The sequence below is a fragment of the Dipodomys merriami genome, unplaced genomic scaffold (assembly GCF_024711535.1).
Source record: "Dipodomys merriami isolate MVZ:Mamm:240054 unplaced genomic scaffold, mDipMer1.0.p SCAF_13, whole genome shotgun sequence".
Classification (NCBI taxonomy): Eukaryota; Metazoa; Chordata; class Mammalia; order Rodentia; family Heteromyidae; genus Dipodomys; species Dipodomys merriami.
In genome coordinates this window covers 34,815,669-34,837,839 of record NW_027202604.1, presented here as the reverse complement: position 1 = coordinate 34,837,839, position 22,171 = coordinate 34,815,669, and the positions used below count along the sequence as shown (strand labels likewise).

At 40.7% G+C, this 22,171-nt stretch overlaps 1 long non-coding RNA gene across 1 annotated transcript in view; it reads right to left on the bottom strand.

The window, feature by feature from the left end:
• Positions 1 to 212: 212 nt before the first annotated feature.
• The window catches only part of LOC138824558 (uncharacterized), an 89,108-nt gene continuing 67,149 nt past the window's right edge, over positions 213 to 22,171 (bottom strand). The window contains exon 2 of the long non-coding RNA XR_011371133.1: positions 213 to 306. This is a non-coding gene — a long non-coding RNA (uncharacterized lncRNA). The remainder of the gene's footprint in view (positions 307 to 22,171) is intronic.

The following is a 22,171-nucleotide window of genomic DNA, read 5'->3' as shown; positions in this document are numbered from 1 at the left end:
GACCATTTGGCTCTTTATAACATCATTATGAGCCATACAAAATTACCTAAAGAGACAGGTGAACCAAGAGCAGCTGACAAGAAGCGTACATGTCTATCCTGTCGTGCACAGACATTTCTCCATCCTTATATTGCCTGACAGGCCTGTAGAACCTCCAGGTGAACAAGCCAAGAGAGAGCAAAAGAGAAGCCACGAAGCATTACATAACTTACCCTCAAAAGTCAGTCCTTCATTTCCATAGTACTGGATTGGTCACCCCGGGCATCTCTATTCAGTGTGGGTAGGTTCCACAGACAGCTGTGACTTCTAGAATCAAAGAGAATCATCTTAGGGCCTGGGTACCACATGGGGGTTAATAAAACTGAGCTAAAGTCCCAGCTCTGGAATTTGTTAACTATCTTTCCTAAATATCTCAATATCTTCCCTTGGGGCAACGTCCTTCATCTCAATGATGAGAAGGAAAGCAGCAAAATAATCTCCAACCTTCTTCCCACCCGCATTAAGAGTCCATACATTCTTTATGACAAACCCCTTTTAATGTATGATTTAGTGTGTGCCAATAATTTTTAAATAAAAAGTATGTGCATCTTTTAGCATAAATAATGGCTTTGGGTATCTCTCTTAGCAAGACATATCTTGGGGAGGGGTTAATCCAAAATAGAAACATAAGAAGGCTCACTCTCTTACCTCTTGTGATTGAAGAAACTACATATTGAGGGTGAGAAAGGAGGAAGGTAAAAGATGAAGAAAGGAGGGTCAAGTGTTATCTATCCCAAACGGCTTATTGTCCAGAAAAAACAAATGTCATCTCCTTCAGGGAAGGGATGACTTTCCCAAGTCGGCTTTTCACTAGGCCAGGCCTGTGACTTGCTTTAAGAAGCCGTTTATAGTTGCAATCACAAGGAGATGTAAAAAGCTGCTTGTTCCTTTGATGTGTCTTCTGGTCCCTACATAATTATGTGAGAAGAGTCTCCTCTTGTAGTTCTCTGTGCTGGGGCTGCACAAGAAAACTTGTTGAGGAAAGCTGAACCCTAGTGCTACTACATGAAGCTGGGTCACTCCAAACACCTGTGGATGGATGAGACCAACCCAGCAAAAGCTAGTTAATCTACCTAGCTTTACAATCACCGGATAATGAAGCCAGGTGGTGCCAGTGTCTCACGCCTGTCATCCTAGCTACACAGGAGGCTGAGATCTGAGGATGGAGGTACAAAACCAGCCCTGGCTGTGAGACTCTGATCTCCAGTTAACCACCAGAAAACCAGAAGTGGTGCTGTGGCTCAAGTGGTAGAGTGCTTGCCCTGAGCTGAAGAGCTCAGGGACAGCACCCATGGCCAGAGTTCAAGCCCCATAACTGACAAAAAAAATCACCTTATAATGTTTTTTAAAAATGAGATTCCAGGATACAACTTTGAATCTACAGATTCAAACTCTTTCCAAAGATGAAACCCAAGGAGCAAACAGTTTCCCTGCATGATTCTAATACAGGCCATCCCCCACTGTGTTAAATAACAAGTGCTTTAAAACAGGTCTTTAGTAGGTAGCCCACAAACAACCCACCTCAAAACTAGGAGAAGAGCAGGATTCATTAATTTCTTGGTGAATATGATAATAATACATCACAAGTATGCACAGAAACACATCATAGGTACATCCATGCATAGAAATACTAGCTAAATAAAGTGTTTTGGGGATTACCATGAGAAAGAAATATCCATTTATCTTAACCTATTCCAGTCCAGTGACTCAGAATGAAAAGCTTTCTTTAAAAAGTTCTAGAAGCCATTTTTTTTTACCAAATAAGAAAAACTAAAAGGCCATAACGTCTTAGCTCTAGGCTGTATCACCCTGCTGCCCTCCAGTGGTAAATAAAGCTTTGCATGTTGTTCTGAAAACTGGGTTGAAGCCAACATACTCTAGGCATCTCACATAATCAATGATTTCGTTTATGATAGCAACAGCTGAATGGCATTAATTCCATAAAATCCACACGTTGTGGAGAGATAGAATTGATAGGATGCATTAACATACAAAGTATCAAATTTTCTCTCACCCTGATATACCAATATTGGAAATAAGGGACCGTGTACAGAATAAAGAACCCGATCAATGATGATGGCGGCTAGCAAACTAGAGTCGGCCACCCTGGCTAGCCCAGCATTCTGTGTATGCATTTCCAAGCAAGCCTGTGGAATTTCACGAATCCTACGGCCCATTAATAATGCAAGCTGTTTTGTGAAAAATCGTGCAGTGAATAATACATCAGATGGAGAAGATCAGAAACCCAGAACAAAGGACAAAACTGGGAGAACTTCAGGTGACTTGAACTGAAAGCTCCCAGCTAGCCAATACTGCTAATGTTGACACTCCCTAATCCAGAGTGTATTCTAAGGAAGAAGGATGGAAGGAAGGAAGGAAGGAAGGAAGGAAGGAAGGAAGGAAGGAAGGAAGGAAGGAAGGAAGGAAGGAAGGAAGGAAGGAAAAAGGGAGGGAGGGAGGGAAGGAGGGAGGGAGGGAGGGAGGGAGGGAGGGACAACAGCTTTAATTTCTTTTTTTTTAATTTAATTTTATTTTATTTGTGAACATACTGTACAGAGGAGTTACAATTACATGGGCAGGATAATGCGTACATTTCTTACCAAGCATTGCAGCCTCCTCCTTTGTTTACCCTTCACATCCCTTCCCAGCCTCCCCCCTCCCCCCCAATCCTAATCCTTCTCCTTCCCCCCCCCTTCCCCCCTCTCCCGCACTGACATTGTAAAGCTCGTTTTGGACATGACAACTTGTACTTCTCATTGTTGCAACAGGTCCACCTGTATCCTTAAACAACTGGTTTTTCCCCATCTCCTCCACAACTTATACTGACATCAAATATAGTGAAAGCAGGGGTTATACTATGGGGGAGGGACATACAAAGCAACAAAGAGATAATCTTATAAATAACAGCTTTAATTTCTTAAGACTTCAAAAAAGAGCAATTCCTGTTTTAGAATTATTGATGAAATGATGCAAAAGAAAGCATCATTGGAAGGATTGTATTCCTTGGACAGCCAGATCGTAAGTTATCTGTGAACATTAATTTGCTGTTCTTCACCAGGCCTGAAGGAGTCAAGGAAAGCAATCTACAGCAATATAAAAAGAATAATGTTGCTATGGTTTCTGTAGCCATCTATAGGGAAGGAAACATTTGCTGCCTATCTTTGGCGATGGCTGGCTGAGTATGTATCATGGTTTAGAGTCGCTCATTTGCTGTCTTTTGCTTACAGACTTAGCCCTGGCTAAGGACATGGCATTTAACCCAAGTCCAGCCAATGCCAGGGCTCCCACTCCTCTGAATGAAACAACTGATCATAGTCTTAACACTAAGGCAGAGCCAGCCAGACTCCATCTTTCTATGTCCTGGGAACTTTCCATTTTTTAACTTATATTTTCCTGTAGAGTTCTCTAAACAGAGGGCAGGTGAATCTGGAACGATATGCAATAGGGGAGAGGTATTTTGCTGATGAGTTCAGAGAGAGAGCGAGAAAGGTTAAAAAAAATGGAGACTTGATGACAGCCTTTGGACCCCGGGACCCAGCCACACCTGATGCAGCCGTGCGAAAGATTAAATGATCTCAAGATTCTTCCAGATGTTGGATCAGATCAAAATTCTCTTAAGTTTTTAAACTATATGCAATGGGAAAACCTCACAAATACACTAGAGGCAGAGGAGCCCACAGTGGAGATGTCTATTTGCCTAGTTTACATGAATACTGGCTTATTAGCTTGGGAAAAAGAAATGGATTAAGAAACAGCCACTACTGATAAGCAGTGAAAATAAAATCACAAACAAACATAGGAAGGAAAATTCAGAACCTGCTTAAAATTCAACCAGACAACTTTCATCATTCTTGAAGGAGAAGTAAATGTGTTTTAAGTTTACCAGCCTCCCCTGAAGAGACCAGGATGTGGAGCAATAATAACAATGTGACTATACGGACAGAGCTCCAACGTTTAATTGGTGAATTACTAAGATGGAGGATGAAAGGAGGGAGAAGGGAGGGGAGGAAGAAGAAACAGGCACAGAGAATTCAAATAATTGGCCCCACCCAAATCACAGAGCTGCTAAGCGACAGAGACAGGATTTGCACACGAAGAAGCAGCCTTTAAACACTAGTCTATACACCCCGGAAAGCACAGGACAGGGCAGCACTGTGATTGAAATCCGAGCTATTGTATTCTGTTTATCTGCCACCCCCCCCTCCCGTTTTACCTCTCAAAAGCAATGTCCTATGTGGTCCAAATGAGGAAAGCAAAGGGACTACATTGTCTTTCCTGTATGCATTCCATGACAGCTCTCCAACCCAACCCAGCCATCTTCTCACAGAGCCCGTAACCCCTTGGTGCATCGTTCCTCGGCTCCTCTCCTGGATTTGCACTGCCCAGTCATGTCCCTGCCTCTCGATGGTGTCCCAGGAAACCCCCTGTCCAGCATTTCCATCCTAAGCCAGGCCCGCTCCTCATCCCCACACTGGGTGGCCCCTCCCCCAGCCCACATGCAAGGCAACTTCATTTCTTCACATGCAGGTCCTCTGCCAGCCTCCACACAAGGAAGGCAGCGAGGGTCCCAGGACGCCCCTTTCCTGTGGCATTCTGGACGCCTACCTGGCAATTGTAAGTGAATTGTTTGACACTCGCCCCGCCCGCCACCACCCCCCATCACCTGTACTAATGAATGCCTCTCTTCCCAACCTTCATCCAAAGCCTGTAGAGACGCAGCCTCAATTCAACTTGTCAGCCACGTCTGCTGCTACTGACCCCACATTCAGAGTTCCCTCCCACTCCCACTGTGGTCCAGCCCCGTCTCCCAGTGTGTGGGATGTCCATGCCACCCACACCAGAGGGGCAGAGCACTGAAAACAGGCAGGAGGTGATGGCAAACAACCAGGCCCTCATCCATTCCTCTCTAGGAGCTGAGGGTCAACTCTGACAAAGGATGCTCTCCAAAGAGGACGCAGTGGCGAAGTCTTCCTAAAAGGTAGGGTCTTTCAATCCCTACAGAAGAGCATATCTAGTCTGTGAGGAGACCCCCCCCCTAGAATCCTGAAGTAGCTAGCATCTGTAGAGTGGGAGGGAAGGAAAAGGAAACATGAAGAGCCAGGGTTGGGAACTTTTTATTTTTTTGGTTGGTCGTGGGGCTTGAACTCTGGGCTTGGGCACTGCCCCTCAGCTCAAGGCGAGCGCTCTACTGCTTGAGCCACAGCGCCATTTCTGGTTTTCTAGTGGTTTATTGGAGATAAGAGTCTCACAGACTTTCCTGCCCAGGCTGGCTTTGAACCATGTTCCTCAGATCTCAGCCTCCTGAGTTGCTAGGATTACAGGCATGAGCCACTGGCAGCCGGCTTGGGAACTTTTAAGAAAATAAATACCTCCATCCACCATGGCCCAGATGCTGCCTAGCTCTGAGCACTCATAACCCTGGGTTTTAACTCATGTACCCAGATATATGTAATTTGGTACATGCTAGCAGAGGAATAAAGTCAATAAGAACTCTGGCCAGCCAGATGCCGATGGCTCACACCTATAATCCTAGCAACTCAGGAGGCTAAGATCTGAGGATCATGGTTCAACACCAACCTGGGCAGGAAATTCCTTGAGACTCTTATCCCCAGTCAACTACTCAGAAAAAGCTGGAAGTAGTGCTGTGGCTCAAGTGGTAGAGAGCTAGCCTTAAGTACAAAGTGCCCAGTCCCTGAGTTCAAGCCCCAGTATTGGCAGGGAAAAAAAGAAGAAAAGAGAAAGAAAGAAAGAAAGAAAGAAAGAGAGAGAGAAAGAGAGAGAGAAAGAGAGAGAGAAAGAGAGAGAGAGAGAAAGAGAGAGAGAAAGAAAGAGAGAAAGAGAGAGAAAGAGAAAGAAAGAGAAAGAAAGAGAGAAAGAGAAAGAAAGAAAGAAAGAAAGAAAGAAAGAAAGAAAGAAAGAAAGAAAGAAAGAAAGAAAGGAAGGAAGGAAGGAAGGAAGGAAGGAAGGAAGGAAGGAAGGAAGGAAGGAAGGAAGGAAGGAAGGAAGGGAAGGAAGGGAGGGAAGGAAAGAAGGAAGGGAGGGAAGGAAAGAAAGAAGGGAGGGGAAGAAAGGAAGAACCAACGAACCTTGGTTATCTCTGCCTCTGTATGTGTCAGTTACCAAAGAAGCAAAGATTTCTGATAACTTGGGGAAAGATTGTGGCTAGACCCACTACACTTAAGAAAATTTAGACTATGGGCTTCTCAAAATCAATCACTTCAACACACTTCACAGGAGATACTTGAAAGCCAACTTCGCTGATGCTAATGTGGCCTTCATGGAAACAGAATATTCTTTTCAGACTTGACATGCTCTGCACAGTGCCCTAGACATCACCACTGATCTTCGTATGAAAAGACAGTCATGGTAGATGTCAGGTGAGTAGAAACATATGACCATGACCTGCTAATTACACAGCCAGTAATGTTGACTGCCAATGTTCAACATATTCCTCAAATACACATTCAGGTCAGATAAAGCATTAGCCCTGTCTTGCCAACCAACATTCATAGAGAAGAGAAATATCAAACTGTCAAGCCCAAACTTTAACTGAAGTCACTAGATCTGAAAGAAAAAAGTAAGTAGGGGTGGGGAGGTGAGGTCTCATAGTTCTCAAGTTTCAAATCCTTGATACATTCATCCCAGGAAAACTCATCTGGCCTGGTATTAACTTGAGTGTTAAATTGTGGCAATATCTCTCTGCAGCTAGTTCCTTTCCCACCCGAGCCACACAGATTTTGCTAAGAAATCAGAGAGTGCTTAGTGTCTGTGAGAAAAGCCCATAGATCCAAAAGATGTTTTGAAAATATGTGTCTGCCACAGAAATCCTTGTTATGTGGGGATTCACACTCTAATGTGACACCATAGGTTTCCTGAAATAGAGTAGGAAGCCAGTGGAGGGAAGTGTTGGAAATATTAATAAGTAGAGTGTTATAAATTCTCTTGGGTTTTGCAGCCTTGATTTCACAGTAAAGGCAATAACGTTTCCTACTTATTCTAGGCCTCAGTAGTCTGTATCTGCCTGCCTTCGGACACCATTGAGTGCGGCAGTAAAAATGAGTGAAGGATTAAGCTTTCCGGTAGATAATATGGCCAGGAAAACTATCATTCCAGAATGCCTATGTGTAGTAGAAGAGACAAATGTGAATGTATGTCTCTATTGCCCGTAACAAAACGGAGCTAGAAATTATATAGTTGTTAGGTCCTACAGAGAAGATACAGGAGGTCTGCAATCCGGACAGAACATCACATTCATTCTTACAAGTATTTTCCTGCACTAGAACGCTTATATCTATAGAGCATCTGCAGAGCTGGAGAGAGGGGGAAGAAACCTGAAGAGTAAGAACTGGGAAATTCTTTTTTGTTTGTGCCTCTCCTGGGGCCTGAACTCGGGATCTCATGCTTTTACTTTTGTTTTAACTCAAGGCTGGTGCTCTACCATTTGAGCCACACCCTACTTCCAGCTTTTGAGTGGTTCATTGGGAGGGGAGGAAGGAAGTATTATGGACTTCAGTGGCTCAGGCTGACTTTAAACTCTGATCTTAGCCTCTTGAGTAGCTGGATTAAAAGCATGAGCCATGGGCACCAAGGAGGATTAGCAAATTCTAAGAAACCTCCATTGACTATGACCTGGAAGAAGCTGTAGAGCCTGTACCTTAACTGATATTAAACTCAGCCAGTGCTTCACTCCAAGAAGATGGCATTGGAAGTAATGATTCTAGAGTGATTTTAAAAAAACAGGATGTTTCCTTATACCTTCCATGTACAGGAAATCCATTTTCATATGGACCAGTAGTTTCTTTTTGCATCCATAAAATCTCAACCCGTGCACTCATTCTAGTTTGAAACAAATTTCCAAATGAATAACTAAATATTCCTAAAGGCATTTTTTTTGTTTGGGGGTTTGTTTGTTTTTGTCAGTTGTGGGGCTTGAACTCTGGGCCTGGGCGCAGTCCCTGAACTCTTCAGCTCAAGGGGAGTGCTCTACCATTTGAGCTCTACTACAGCACCACTTCCTATTTTCTGGTGGTTAATTGGAGATAAGAGTCTCACAGAGTTTCCTGTCCGGGCTGGCTTTGAACCACAATCCTCACATCTAAGCTTCCTGAGTGGCTAGGATTACAGGCGTGAGCCACCAGCACCGGTCTCTAAAGGTATTTTTCAAACACGTTTACTTGCTGCAAGTTACAAGATGGGGTCATCTATTTCTAGACACCACTGCATAAAAAAGTAAATTTCAGAAGATTATAGTTTGCTAGTTCTAGGATATTAAGGCTTTGTACTTCTCAGTTTGTTTATGTTTTCCTGACTTGGGCCATAATCCTTACTACATTAGAACAGCTTGCTTAGGAAATTACTTAAGAGCAAGGTCTCTTGGGGTAAAATGCTAGGTTAAATCCTCCCACTCCCCCTCATTAGCTGTGTGGCCTCCAACACAACAGCCAAGCCTTCTAATGTGTCAGTCTCTCCTTCTGCAAAATAGGATAATAATAAAACCTAACTCAAGATATTGCAAGGAATACTATGCACAATGCGCTTACATTAGAATTGGAAGTGTTGGGTAGCTCAGATAGACAGGGAAGATTCTGGGAGACTCGCATGAAATAATACTAGTTTATTAGCTATTTACCATCCAAAGAGTAAGACATCCACTTTTAAATACATGTGAGTGGTTTGTTACCTAAATCTGAATCAAACATATGTTTGCTAATTACCCTCTCTTATGTTTCGAGAAAGCTAGCTCATATGTCAATATTATTTTAGAATCACGGCTCCTTATGTTCCCTCTAAATTGGGGGGCAGGGGGAGGGGGGATTGCGGTGGCAAGGGAAATGAAAAGCCTCCATTAAAATGCCAAGATGGCAAAACAACATCACGGCATTTGTTCAGAAAGGTTTCAAGGAAGAAGAGTGATTCCCAAACTAGTCTGAACTGATCTGGCATCCTACCCTTCAGAAGGCCTTCATGGCTCCTTGCTGTCCACAACAGACAAAATTCCCACCCACACTTTGGTCAAGGATGCAACCATCTGGTCTACCTATTGCGCATGCACATCACCCACTTGGCCCCCTGTTCTTATCCAATTCTGAATGTACCATTTACCTTCTCTCTGCGCCTTCATGTCAGCTAGATGTCTTGTTGCTTCCTTACTGAATTTGATCCACCTTTCTGTCTATTAAAAGTCTGACTACAGAATCTACCCCCAGACTCTTTTATTAGAGTCTTGGTCCCCCAGATGGAACTATTGGGAGGTGCTGAAAACATTAAGAGGTCAGGAGTTAGGAAAGGTAACTGGGTCTCTTGGGGATATACCTCGAAAGCACAGAGTACCTGCCCCATCTCTGTCCCTCCCACTTTTTTTAATCTCTGTTCAACCATGAGCTTCTATTACATTTTATAACTCCTCCCAACCACCAAAAGTCCTGAAAGCAATGTGTCTGCCCAATTTGTTGAAAGGACCCTCCAAAACTGCAATCAAAATGTATCCTTTCTCTTTATAAAATGATCTGTATCCAGTATTCTGTTACAGTCCCAGAAAGCTGACTAACATACTGTCAAATGCCGCCTACATGCCCCCCCCCCCCGTTCCCAAACCACATGCCATCTTTCCTACTCTGAGTTTCCATAATCTTTGACTGATGCCTTGCAGGTGCTTCTATGCCAGTGAATCTAGTGAACACTGAGCGGGGTACTGGAAACAGACATCTCCACTGGAGCTGGGAAAGAGATTCCTGTAATTCCCACACTGTTACAACATACAGAATGTGGAAGAATTGAGAAATCCATTCTGCGTTTGCCATCTCGGGCTAGAGAATCAAATCAATTCCCTCTGGCTTAATCAATGGCTGAATTACACCATTCGTTTAAGAAACTAAGCGTGCAAGTCCTGTATTCTTAACAACAAAAAGAGTCCAAAGTAAAATTCTGTGCTGGCAGCTGTAAACCCATGCAATCAGCAGGCTCAGAAAATCATCAAGTCTTTTTAATTATTTACCCTAACTGCTATGATTTGCAAACCAAAAGCCCTTTTTCCTCCTTCAAGCAAGCTCAAATATTAGTACCTGGACTCCGTTCCTTTACCATTCCTTTTTATTTCTTTCTTTCATTTATTTATTTATTTTTATTTTTTGCTAGGTCTGCCCAAGTCTGCATCATTACCCATCTGTCTTTCATTTCTCCCATTCCTCAGCTTAAATATGAGTTGCTCTGAATGAGCATGGGTAATTCACATAAAATATAGTCCTGTTACTTTCCTTTTCTTTAAAAGGAGCATGATAATTGCAAACTGCAACAAACGGAGCTGAAAATAACTCCCCGGGCAGTTGTGCATTAGGAATTAGATTAAAATGAGCCCAATTTATTTTTAAATGACCTGGCAATTTGTAGGAAAAGATTTAAGCTACTTAAATTTTCATCAGTTGGAAAACCAGGAGGCTTGGGCAAATCAAACTCATGGTCACTCAGCGGCCAGAGAAGAAAGCCTTTCCCCAGTAGTCAGAGAAGTGGCCTTGATCAACTTGTTGAAGGGTTTACATTCAAATGGCAACAAGAGAGGAAAGCCCTAGTTAAACTTGAATCTGCTTTCAAAGTCTAAAAGGAACTAAGTTCAATGTCAGCTCGCAAGTGGAGGTTTTATAGATCTATGCGTGGCAACTAATTTTCTGATTGGGATTTGACATTAAAGTTGTAGGATTTAAATTTTTTTCAGGCATTTTGAAGGCCTGCATCTGTGGCATGAAGGATTCAGTTTTCACTCCAAAGAATAAGGTGTCATTAAGTTCTCTTGTGCTCACTACAAAACTGAGATTTGGTTGGAGCATGAAGGCAGCCTCCTCATCGTTTCTCCTTCCAAAGCGATTGGGCAGAACAATTCCCATAAGGCTTTCACTGAAAAGTACTTCTGCTATGGCTGGTCCCCTCATGTTCACACAATCAGCTATTATAGTAATGTTGCCTGCACATCAAGGAGACTGGCTGAATGTGATTAATTCTACCACAGAAGTTACTAAAGTCTATCAGTCCAAAAGATTTCATCACCTCCCTTCCTTGGAAGGAGACTATGACAGTGCTTCTAATTATGATGCATATAACTTAGTATAAACATCGAAGTCCTTCAAATGAGCTAACTACAAGTATCATAGTCTCATATAATAGTATTATACTATTCAAATCTTTTCTTGATATATATAACTACCATCTGTCCCTCTCTTGTTGACTACCAACCATTCCTTTGGGCTTTGAACCCTGTCATAGATACATTGATAGGCAAATGTTCATGTATGTGTGTATACATACATGAATGTATACACATAGATTCACATAGATATAACGTATTTCATGTAGCCACAATCAGAAGAAATAGTTTGGTTGTTGATACATCACTCAAGTCTTTGAATTACCCACTTTAGGGAGAAATAGGCTACTTGAAAAGAAAAGAGAAGGGCTGGGAAGATGGCTCAGTGGTAGAGTGCTTGCCTTGCATGCCTGAGGCCCTGAGTTCGATGCCTCAGCACCACATAAGCAAAAAGAAAAAAGCCGGAAGTGGCGCTGTGGCTCAAGTGGTAGAGAGCTAGCCTTGAGCTGAAGTGCTGAGGGACTGCGCCCAGACCCAGAGTTCAGGCCCCACGACCGGACCCAAAAAAAAGAAAAGAAAAGAAAAGAGAAATACTCCATGATGATTTAGCTCGTCGTTACCAGTGAGTGTAAACACACACTACCACAAGCTTTTAATGATGCCCAGAACAAGTGAGACTCAGATAAGGCATAAAAAATTTTGAAAGATGAACCAATACTGGACCATAGGTAATCCTTTGATTCTGTTCTCTACCACAGAGACACTGCAGTGCCTTGCAATGCTGACATCTCATTATTGCATCAGTGCCATCAACCCTGATTTAGCAATGCTTTTGGCCAATGGGCACCCTGGCAGAAGACCAGAGAGAAGGAGATCCATTCTCAAGCCTGAGAACACATCCCTCCATGGCTCACTCCACTTTTTAAGGCTGCTGATCACCGGCTCTCCTATTTGTGCTCCTGATTCATGCTTCTCCTCATCTTCCCCCCTCCTGGAACTGGAAGCTCCCGTGTGTGGCCCACTTTACTTTGGTATCTCTTGTGTTTCCTTCTCAAACCTTTGCAATTGTTCTTTCTATAAATAGAGCCTCGCCAAACGATCTTCATCTAAGTGTGCCATCTGGTTCCTCCTACAACATGGCTGACTGCAGGTGGCATTCCTGTCTTCCCAACTTTTTAAGTCGGCTTAAGGAAAAGAGGAAGATTCCACATAATATGAACAGCTGCCATGAAGTAGATGCCAAAGCATACATACAGAGAGAGAGACAGGGACAGAGACACAGAGAGAGAGACAGAGAGACAGACAGACAGAGAGACAGAGAAGGTAGGGTTCACTCTGAGAGATTAGGACCTAAAAAGGTTGAATGATCTCCTAGTGGCATTTGAACTGGACTTTCAAGCACTCTTGGAGAAGAGTAGTGGAAGCCTACAAGGCACCAAAGGAAGAATCAGGTCTGAATTCGAAAAGCAGCAAGATGGCAGACAACTTTCAGAGATAGGTAGGTATCCAGGTTAAAGAAGGAGGGGAATGATGGGAACTGGGGACATGCGTTAGAGAAAGCCGAACTTCAGGCTAACCAGACCAACTCTATTCTGGAGAAAATGGAGAGCTTCTCAGAACCGTGATGCGAACAAGAATCATGGGCGAGTGCTCGCTGGCCAGGGATGCGGTCCCCAGGAAAGCGGTCCTTCTGGCACTACCTTGGGTCAGAACTGTGCCACAGTCTCTTCAGAGACTTGGGTTGCTCCAAATCTCGTCGTGGCTCTGAATGGACTCTTGGTGGCAAACTCAGCTCCTTTGCAGCTGGATAGTGTTCCTCATCAACATCTGTCTGTCAGCAAAGTGGTGACATCATTTCACTGTGGTAGCAGGGCCACAGCTCCACATTCCCTGTGGTAAACACACTGATCTGAGCTCCAAGGTAGTTTTCTTCAGCCCGTGATTGAGAAGGCCTGCTCATCTTTGTGCTTGTTAGGTCTGAATAAGGGGTGTGTCTCTCTCTTTTTTCACATGGTACAAGGAAGTCTTCTTTTCAGTGGAAGGTTTATTTAGAGTCATGATGTAAATGGACGGGTGTAATGGTTCACACATTCATTGCTGTTTGCCAGGTGTAGGTACGGGAGTTTTGTCTTTTTTGGAAAATGGAATTCCTTACATCGCTTTTATGATATATAACATGACAACAACCAGACTATGTTGGAAAAGAATCTTAAACTTTGGAAAGGGTGGGGGAGGGGGGAGGGGAGGGACAGTGGGAGAAAAACAAAGGAGGGGGTAACAATGTCTGACAAGAAATGTACTCAATACCTTACTGATGTAACGGTAACCTCTCTGCACAGCATCTTTACAAGAAAATTTAAAAAGAAAAAGAAAAGAAAAGAAAAGAAAAAGGGAAAGGGAAAGGGACAAACACAGCAAAAACACTCAAATGTGCACCCATGATCAAAAGAAGAGAGAAATGGAAATTGAGTCTGGAGGGAGGGAATGGACAGATTGGGAAGAATGATGGAAGGGGTGACTCTGAACAGGAGGCACTCAACACTTAGATGATCACATTACATTGTAATCTCCTTGTACAACATTTAGAAGTTCTGAAAAAAATTAACTTAACTTTAGAAAAAGAGAACCTGACTTTAGAATAAAAAGATCCCTAGAAATGAGAAATAGCCACCTAAATTGTTAGAAACAAAAGACAAATAAATTAAAAGTCCATGACTGGTTTTCTTGACGCCACTTAATCTTTCTCTTCAAGCACATAAAAAATATATACTTGATTTGCTTATGATATTCCCAAGTTAAATCACAGTGAATTTATATATTCAAAATTATATATATATATTTGAATTATATCTTCAAAATTAAATTGTAGTGAATTTGAAAAGGTTTGATAGCCTTTATACAAGGTAGTATACTGTGTGTTTTATATAACTTAGTTAATTTCATCCTCAGAGCAATGCTGTAAATTTGATGGTATGATTGGCTCTTAATAATAAGAATCTGAGGTTTCGATAAGTCTAGGAAATTGTCCTGAATGGTGCAAACTTAAAGCCCTACAGCAATATTGGTCTGATCAGATCTGAAGTCTACATGATTTCTTAACTATTTCTTGTTTCTGAATAAGGCTTTAATACTATGTGTGTGAGCCCATTTGCATACATGCATGCATGGACATGTGGGTGTACTTAAAAACATAAGGGAAAATTTCAAAGTCAAATGCAAATGAAATCATAGATCATCCATTTTTCCACTGGTAGCTAAGTGATACTGGAATAAAAATGGAACAAGACTCATTTTCCCAGCATGCCCTGGGGGTGGGTCAAAGTGTTAAGCATCCAAATTGGCTTAGTTAACAACATTTACAAATTCCAAAAGCACTCAATGTTTACATTTTGCAACTCCCATTCCCAATAGTTCTTTAAGAGATAAATCTCTTTTCAAAAACTAATCTCCACCAACTAATTAAGTTGATACTGAAGGAGAAGAACTCAGTATGATTTATATTTGCTAATATATTAATGTATCCTTTTCTATCATCATTTTCCCCCCCAGGCAAAACAAAGCAAGTACAACACATTTTAAAGTCATTTCACAGATCAAGTCACTCAGAGATATGATATAATTAGTCTTATGACAGTACACATTTAATTAAATTAGGGAGGAATAATTAATTAAATGACAAAAAGATGAAAACATCAAAAATTACCATGCCATTGACATTAATCCGTCAAAATGAGAGTGTCATGCTGGTACAAATATTTAAACTAATAGGATTCTCACAAAGAATAAAAAGTGGCTGTTGCAAGCATTCTGACTATGGCAGAATTAGAAAATATTTTCAAGTTACAGGAAACATTTTGCAAGTTAATTTTTAAAAAGGAAATATCTATACTCTTAATCTAGGAAGATTGTGGGGAGAGTACATATTTTCCAGAACATTCATTCTACCGAATTTTTATATTCTTGAGATCATACATGCTTGAAAGATTCAATGTGCATAGCCACAGTCTCAGCTCAATAAAATCTCACATCCTCATACTGAATGAGTTAGTACCTGTAAGCAAGAACTGTACCAATAATCAGCAGACTCTGCAAGTTACTGTTATTGAGAAGTTCTAATGACCTAAGTTGACAGGTACCTAATAACAAAGAGATCTAACATGAATTATAGACTTACATGATACTCAAGAGTAGAATGAGGCAGGAAGATATTAAAAAAAAAACTTTAGCACTTTCTTTTGCTTTCCAATCAAAGATCTGAAATCATCTCCTCCTCGAGAAACACCTTGAACCACCTAGTTCTATGTATGGATGATTTTCCTATTTGTCCCAGGAGAGACAACTTGCTTTAGAATATCTTACCTTTTTTTCTATGTTATTATTGGTAGAAACCAAATAAATTACTTCTCCATAAGAAAGAGTGTTTCTGCAAAAATTACTAAATGGGCAAAGGAGTTAAGGAGAGACTTCTCAGAAGAAGAAATAAGAACAGTAAAGAAACACTTGAGGAAAGGTTCATCATCCCTGGCCATAAAGGAAATACAAACCAAAACAACTCCAAGATTCCATCTTACCCCAGTAAGATTGGCCAACATTGTGAATTTGAAGAACAACAAATGTGGGTGGGGATGTTGGGAAAAAGGAACCCTACTGTGTAAACTAGTACAACCACTCTGGAAAGCAGTCTGTAGACTACTCAACAAACTAAACATAGACCTTCCCTACGACCCAGCCATACCACTCCTAGGCATCTATTCCGAATATCATGAACCAGGATATGATAAAGACACCTGCACATCCATGTTCATTGCTGCACTAGTCACAATAGCCAAGATAGGGAAACAGCCCAGATGCCCCACAATAGATGAGTAGATCCAAAGAATGTGGTACCTATACACAATGAAATTTTACACAGCCATTAGAAAAAAATCATGTTGTCTGTGGGAAATGAACTAGAACAAATCATGTTAAGTGAGGTAAGCCAAGCTCAGAGAGACACAAACACCACATTATCTCCCTGATATATGGAAGTCAGATCTAAAACTCATGGATATGACAGATTACTCAGGATTCTACATACTCACGTACAGTGAGACCAAAAGAGGATGGTCTTAGGAGAGAATCACAGAGGTACATTGCCTAAGCACCTCTTTATATGTATATAAAACAATATACATACTGAAATGAATTCCAAAGATATGGAAACAAAATATTTTTAACTTTTTTGTTCCTTTTTCTGATGATTCTGCATTCTTTGCTGTATATACAGTGTGTTCACATGCACATCCCTGAGAAGAAGAGGAGGGGGTCACAGAATCTGAGGGAAAAAGGTAAAGAAGTACAGCAGTAGAGTGTACTGAACATTGATGAAAGTGAACTATGCAATTCATGAATGAAGATTGGAAGGAAAGAATGGGAGAGAATGAGGGAACAGGTGACACTGTATGAAAGGAAATGTACTCACCACCTGATGCATGTAAATGTAACCCTGGTGTGTACCACCTCTATAATAATACAAAGGTAAACTTTTTAAAAAGAAAGTTTTATGCTCTTACACAAAACTTATCTACTTCTATATAATCATATTGCTATTACCCACACATTATTAATCACTGCAAGTGATTAATTAAAAACTGCAAGTCTCAAAAATATATAAATCCTTGTCTCCACAATTTAGATATTCTTTTGCTAAGCATTCTTTTCCACTTGTGCCATGTAATAAACTCATACACTTGTTTTATTTGTATTTTAGATATTAATTACATTCAAAACAATCATTGTCGTGATGTCTCATAATTGTAAGAAACCTAATAATATTAATTTTCTCTTTAAAAAAAGGAAAGAATACTTCAGAAGCACCCAAAGAAAATCAAGAAAAAATGTAGAGAACTACTATTGAACAAGAATCTCAAGGAACAACAACCAAAAGAGTGAAATATTCATAATCAAGCTGGCAGTTTAGGAGTATAATACCCTTAAGACTTTCTTTAAGTATCTTTTTCCAATAAATTATCCCTGGGATTAAATATGGATTAAAGAAAAACAGTTTCAATCCAAGAGACACCATACCACATTACCCCCTTAATAGAATTCCAACTGAAGAATTAAAGATGGCAAAAGTGTATAAGACAAATGCACATAAAAAATCTGTTTTAACATTAAAAAGATAAAATATAATCCAAAAGCATTAATCATGGAAAGTAGAGAATATTTTATAAAAGAGAACAATTCATAATAAAATTAATCACTGTAGATACTAAGAATTACAAAGCCTAGTAGGAACATTCATAAACTAGAAATTGTGTAAATAAGAATGAACAAACAAAGCAGAATTTCATTAACTCCTTTCAATGGCACATCAAGTGTTCAAAAATGTAAGAATGCAGAACACGTTAACAGAATAATTAATAAAATCTACACAATAAATACCTAATGTTAAATCCTGCAAAGAGAAATTCTGCTTTCTTTTCAAATATAATAAACATTAAAACTCAAATATACAGCTGGATGAGTGTGTATCACACCTATACTTGTAGCTAGTCAGGAGGCTGAGATCTGAGGATGGAGATTCAGAGCTGGGCCAAGCATACAAATATGAGTGATTCTTATTCCCAGTTACCCAGCAAAAAGTAGAGGAAAAAAGCCAAGGGAGTTAAGGAGAGACTTAAGGCCCCTAGTTCAAACCTCAGCACAAAAACAAACAAACAAAACCCTGACTGTACATGATGCCATAGAAAATATCACATGACCTTTAGAAGAACAAACAATAATCTTGCCTACTGTGCAGTAAAACCCATAAAGTCAGAAGAATCCCTTTCACTTAAAAATTAAAGATATTGCTCTTAAGTCCCTGGAAGGAGAGACAGTAGCTACATTTACAGACTTACATTTAAAGAAATAAAAAAGCATGGAAGTCAGTCCAGAGGAAATTTAGTCTTCAGGACAGCTGTGGTGGGGATTGCAGATGGAGTCTCTCAGTTCTGGAAGTTTGGATTCATGCCTGGCACGGACGCCATCTCCAACTTTGCTGCTCCTCCACCCCCAGGGCAAGGGGCTTCTTCCCTTGGCTATTCCTCCCTCCTCAACCCTGCTTTACTAAAAAGACAAAAATCTTCACTAAATTGTAAAAGAAGAAATGGCCAATGAGAAATGATATATCAGGCAAAGGGTTCAACATCTTTCAGGCAAGAATGTGGGAAAAAGAAACCCTAATACACTACTGATGGGATCATAAATTATTACAACCACTATAGAAGGCTGTATGGAGGTTTCTCACAAAAACAAAACAATAATAGAACTACACTACGATCCAGGAACACCACTCTCGAGAGTCTATCTCAAAGAATGTAAGTCAAGACATAGTCATGGCTTCTGCACATCCATGTTTAATTACTGCACTATAGCCAAGTTGTAAAACAAACAAACAAAAAAAAAGCAAGCCAGATGCCCTACAACCAACTAACCAAAAGAAAATGTGAGCTATGTACGTGAGATGTTCAATCGCCTATGTCATTATAGGTTAGAGAGATAGATATAGACATGCAATGGAATTTTATTAATTCATCCATCAGGAAAAAGAATATTATGTCATGTTCAAGGAAATGGATGGCGCTAGAAAAATCTGATTAAGTGAAATAAGCCAGGCTCAGAGAGACAAAGCACATACGTTTTTCCTCCTATGTGGATGCTAGCCTAACATATAATCATACATACATACATATATATATACCACAAACAGGGTCATATGCATATATATTCAGATCAACTAAGTAAGAAATGGTAAGTTCAGGAGTGAGAAGCCATTTGAACAACTTAATAGACAGTTTAACAAAATAAATATCAAGAAGCTGAAGCCTCTCTCAACTGAGGAAGGGGTGTCCATGGATGGGAACTAAAAACACCTTTCAGATATCTGAGGAGAAGCAGGAGGAACACATAGAAGGAACATAATGAAACAGATAAACAGGAAACAATAGAACTAAGAAATGAATCCCCAAATTTTCAAAAGCAGTCATTCTTTGAAAATAAAGCAAAATAAAGCACTAGCTACAGTCCAAAACACTTTGACCCAGTAATTACACCTCTGGAAATAGGTAAGTAAATGTCTCAGGAAATAGCCCTAGGAGATTATAAATGAATGGTTAGAAATTGTTTCATCCCCGGAGAGAAAACAAGCTAGATTGAGTGAATTGTTTCTTGTCACGTTCAAAGGCAGATGAAATTTCCCAGCCACCACCAAATGATATTCAATACACATCCTAGGAAACTAGGACAATTGAGAGGAATGATGGGGTTGGGAAGGAGAAGAGAGAGTGATAGAAGTGATACCGATCAAGATGCATTGTACTAAACCGACATGTTGAATGATAGCCCTTCAGAACAACTACTTAAACATAATTAAAAAAACTTTAACTTTTTAAAAAGAAGATATAAGTAGCTATAAACAAGAAAGTAAACAGGTCCCAACGCAAAGAGTGCTTCACTTTTAATGAATGGCATTCTATGCAATCCAACAATAAAATTCACTTCTGAAAGCCCTCTAAAGTGAAGTATTATAAGATGCTTCTAGTTGAGGTTTTTATCTCAAGCCCTGGGGCAGAGATTTTACTATCATTTTAACACAGGTTCAATTCTTATTCAGGAACAACAAATGTCCTGATTTGGTCAGGTTTTAACTAATAATGGAAGCCAGATCATTACACCAAATGAATAAATATTTAAAACCAAAAAAATAGGAACTTAATATCTTTGAGATATATATATACATATATACGTATATACTTATACTTACATCTATACTCTTTTAACAAAAAAGGTTATTTTGCCAATTCAAAAGCAAAGTTAATACCAACCATAAGATTACTTTTCTAAACATAGAGATGTCTAACCATTATAGAGATATAAGGCAAAATGTATTACCTCTACTAATTAGAAGCTAGTACCACCCACCACACCAGTTGGGACAACCGAAAAATGTCTCTGGGCAAAGAGAAGGGAAAGATCAACTGCAGAGAAACCCACTGGGCATCATGGGGCCATGTTAGATTCTGCTGTCCCCAGCTATAGTATGTGTGCACCTTGCCCTTCCTGTGAAATATTTAAAATCAGCCTTAGATGAAGCAAGATGAACCAGCTCCTGAGGGCATTACCTGCAATAATTGTGAGAGATGTACAAAATAGAGTATGCATGTGTGTCTGTATTTGTATATGTATTTGTATGTGACCCAGGACACCTGACGAATACAAGACCCACTGTGGGAGGACATCCCAAAAACGGAATTTGGATCAGAGCACCAGTGGCTCATTCCTGTAATCCTAGCTATACAGGAGGCTGACATCTGAGGTTCACAGTTCAAAGCCAGCCCAAGCAGGAAAGTCAATGAGAATCTTCATCTCCAATTGAGCACCAAAACAAAAGCCAGAAATGGAGCTGTAGTTCAAGGTGTAGAGCAGTAGCCTTGAGCACAACAGTACAGGAACTGTACCCAGGCTCTGAGTTCAAGCCCCAGGACTGGTGCACACACGCGGAATTTGGGACTGTTTGGGCTTTTTATCTCACAGGGTTGTTTACATGTCCCTCATGAACTAGCAACTGGATACAACATACCCAGTCCCCTCCTAAAGCTGCCAAGCTTAGCACCTAGCAAGTTTGCCGCATGACAGATTCCATTTTTATTATTAATATAGCCATAGCAATGTAATTTTTTATCCTAGTGCTTTCCAGTCTCGGAGTTTGGGTGGTTGTTTTTCTTAAGCCAAATCCCTCTGTACAAACGAAAACCAAGTAAATATCATTTTCATTATCTTTTTAATATCAGAGCTCTTGTTGATATCCTGGCTGTCTCTTGGAAAATCGATGCCAATGCATTGCCCTGTACAGTCACACACAGCAGCTACATCTTCATTCAGATTTATCTTGGACCTCCTCACCCCTGTCTATTCACAAACTGGATCTAAGAAGGTTAGATTTGGACACAAAGTAAGCACCTACAAACCACCAAAAGTACTCTGCAGACTGGGTGCTGGTGGCTCATTCTTATGCAGAGATCTGAGCAGCACAATTTCAAGCCAGCCCGGGCAGGAAAGTTCATGAGCTCTTATCTCCAATTAACCATCAAAAAGCCAGAAGTAGAGCTATGGCTCCATGGTAGAGCACAAGCCTGGAGCAAGAAAAGCTTGGGGACAGGCCCTAAGTTCAAGCCTCAGGACCAGCACACGTGCACACACACACACACACACACACACACACACACACACATTCACACAGTACTCTGCAGCATCATTTTTGTATGTACATTCACTACTTGGGAAAACTAAAAGCAGAAATGCCTTCACCATAAATAACAACTAGTCCATGCCATACGGCTTCACAGCTGCAGAATGGTTGGAGAACACATCATTAGTCCTTGCATTAAACTTGCTGATTAACAAGGGAGTGTTGCTCTCCCCACTTGGGAATTTTAGCTGTGGATGTCAGCAAGATAGACCAGGTTGGGACAAGCCCAGAAGTAAAACAAGTTTAAAAAAAAAAAAGAAAAGAAAAGAAATGCCCCACAAATGGTTTGATGTGTGCCCATCTGAAACCACATGAAAACTATAAGTGACACAGGATTCCTTCCATTCCAGCTAACCTCCTAAACAAGCTTACTGCAAATCAATCTCACCAACCAGCCAATGCTGATGGAGGTAACAGCTGTGCACATTCCTTTCTAGAATTGAATTCACTTGTGTCATCTTTAGCTCAAATCTCAAATAAAATCACCTTTGCTTCTGAAAAAGAAAGAAACTCCAGAAACCGAAGTTCTGTCGCAGGACTTAGGGCTCGATTTCATTTGCAGCCAGGCACCAGTGACATGCTTCCGTCAGTCAAGATACTTGGGAGGCTGTGACCAGGAGGATCGCACATTGAGTCTAGCCCAGGCATAAACACCCAACCCCTGCTCAACCCATAGCAGGTGCAAATACATGCGCCTCTCGTGCCAGCTGTGCAAAAAGCTATAACAATCATAGTCCCAGGCTACTGCAAGACAGCATCTCAACAGAAAGAAACCAGACATGTTG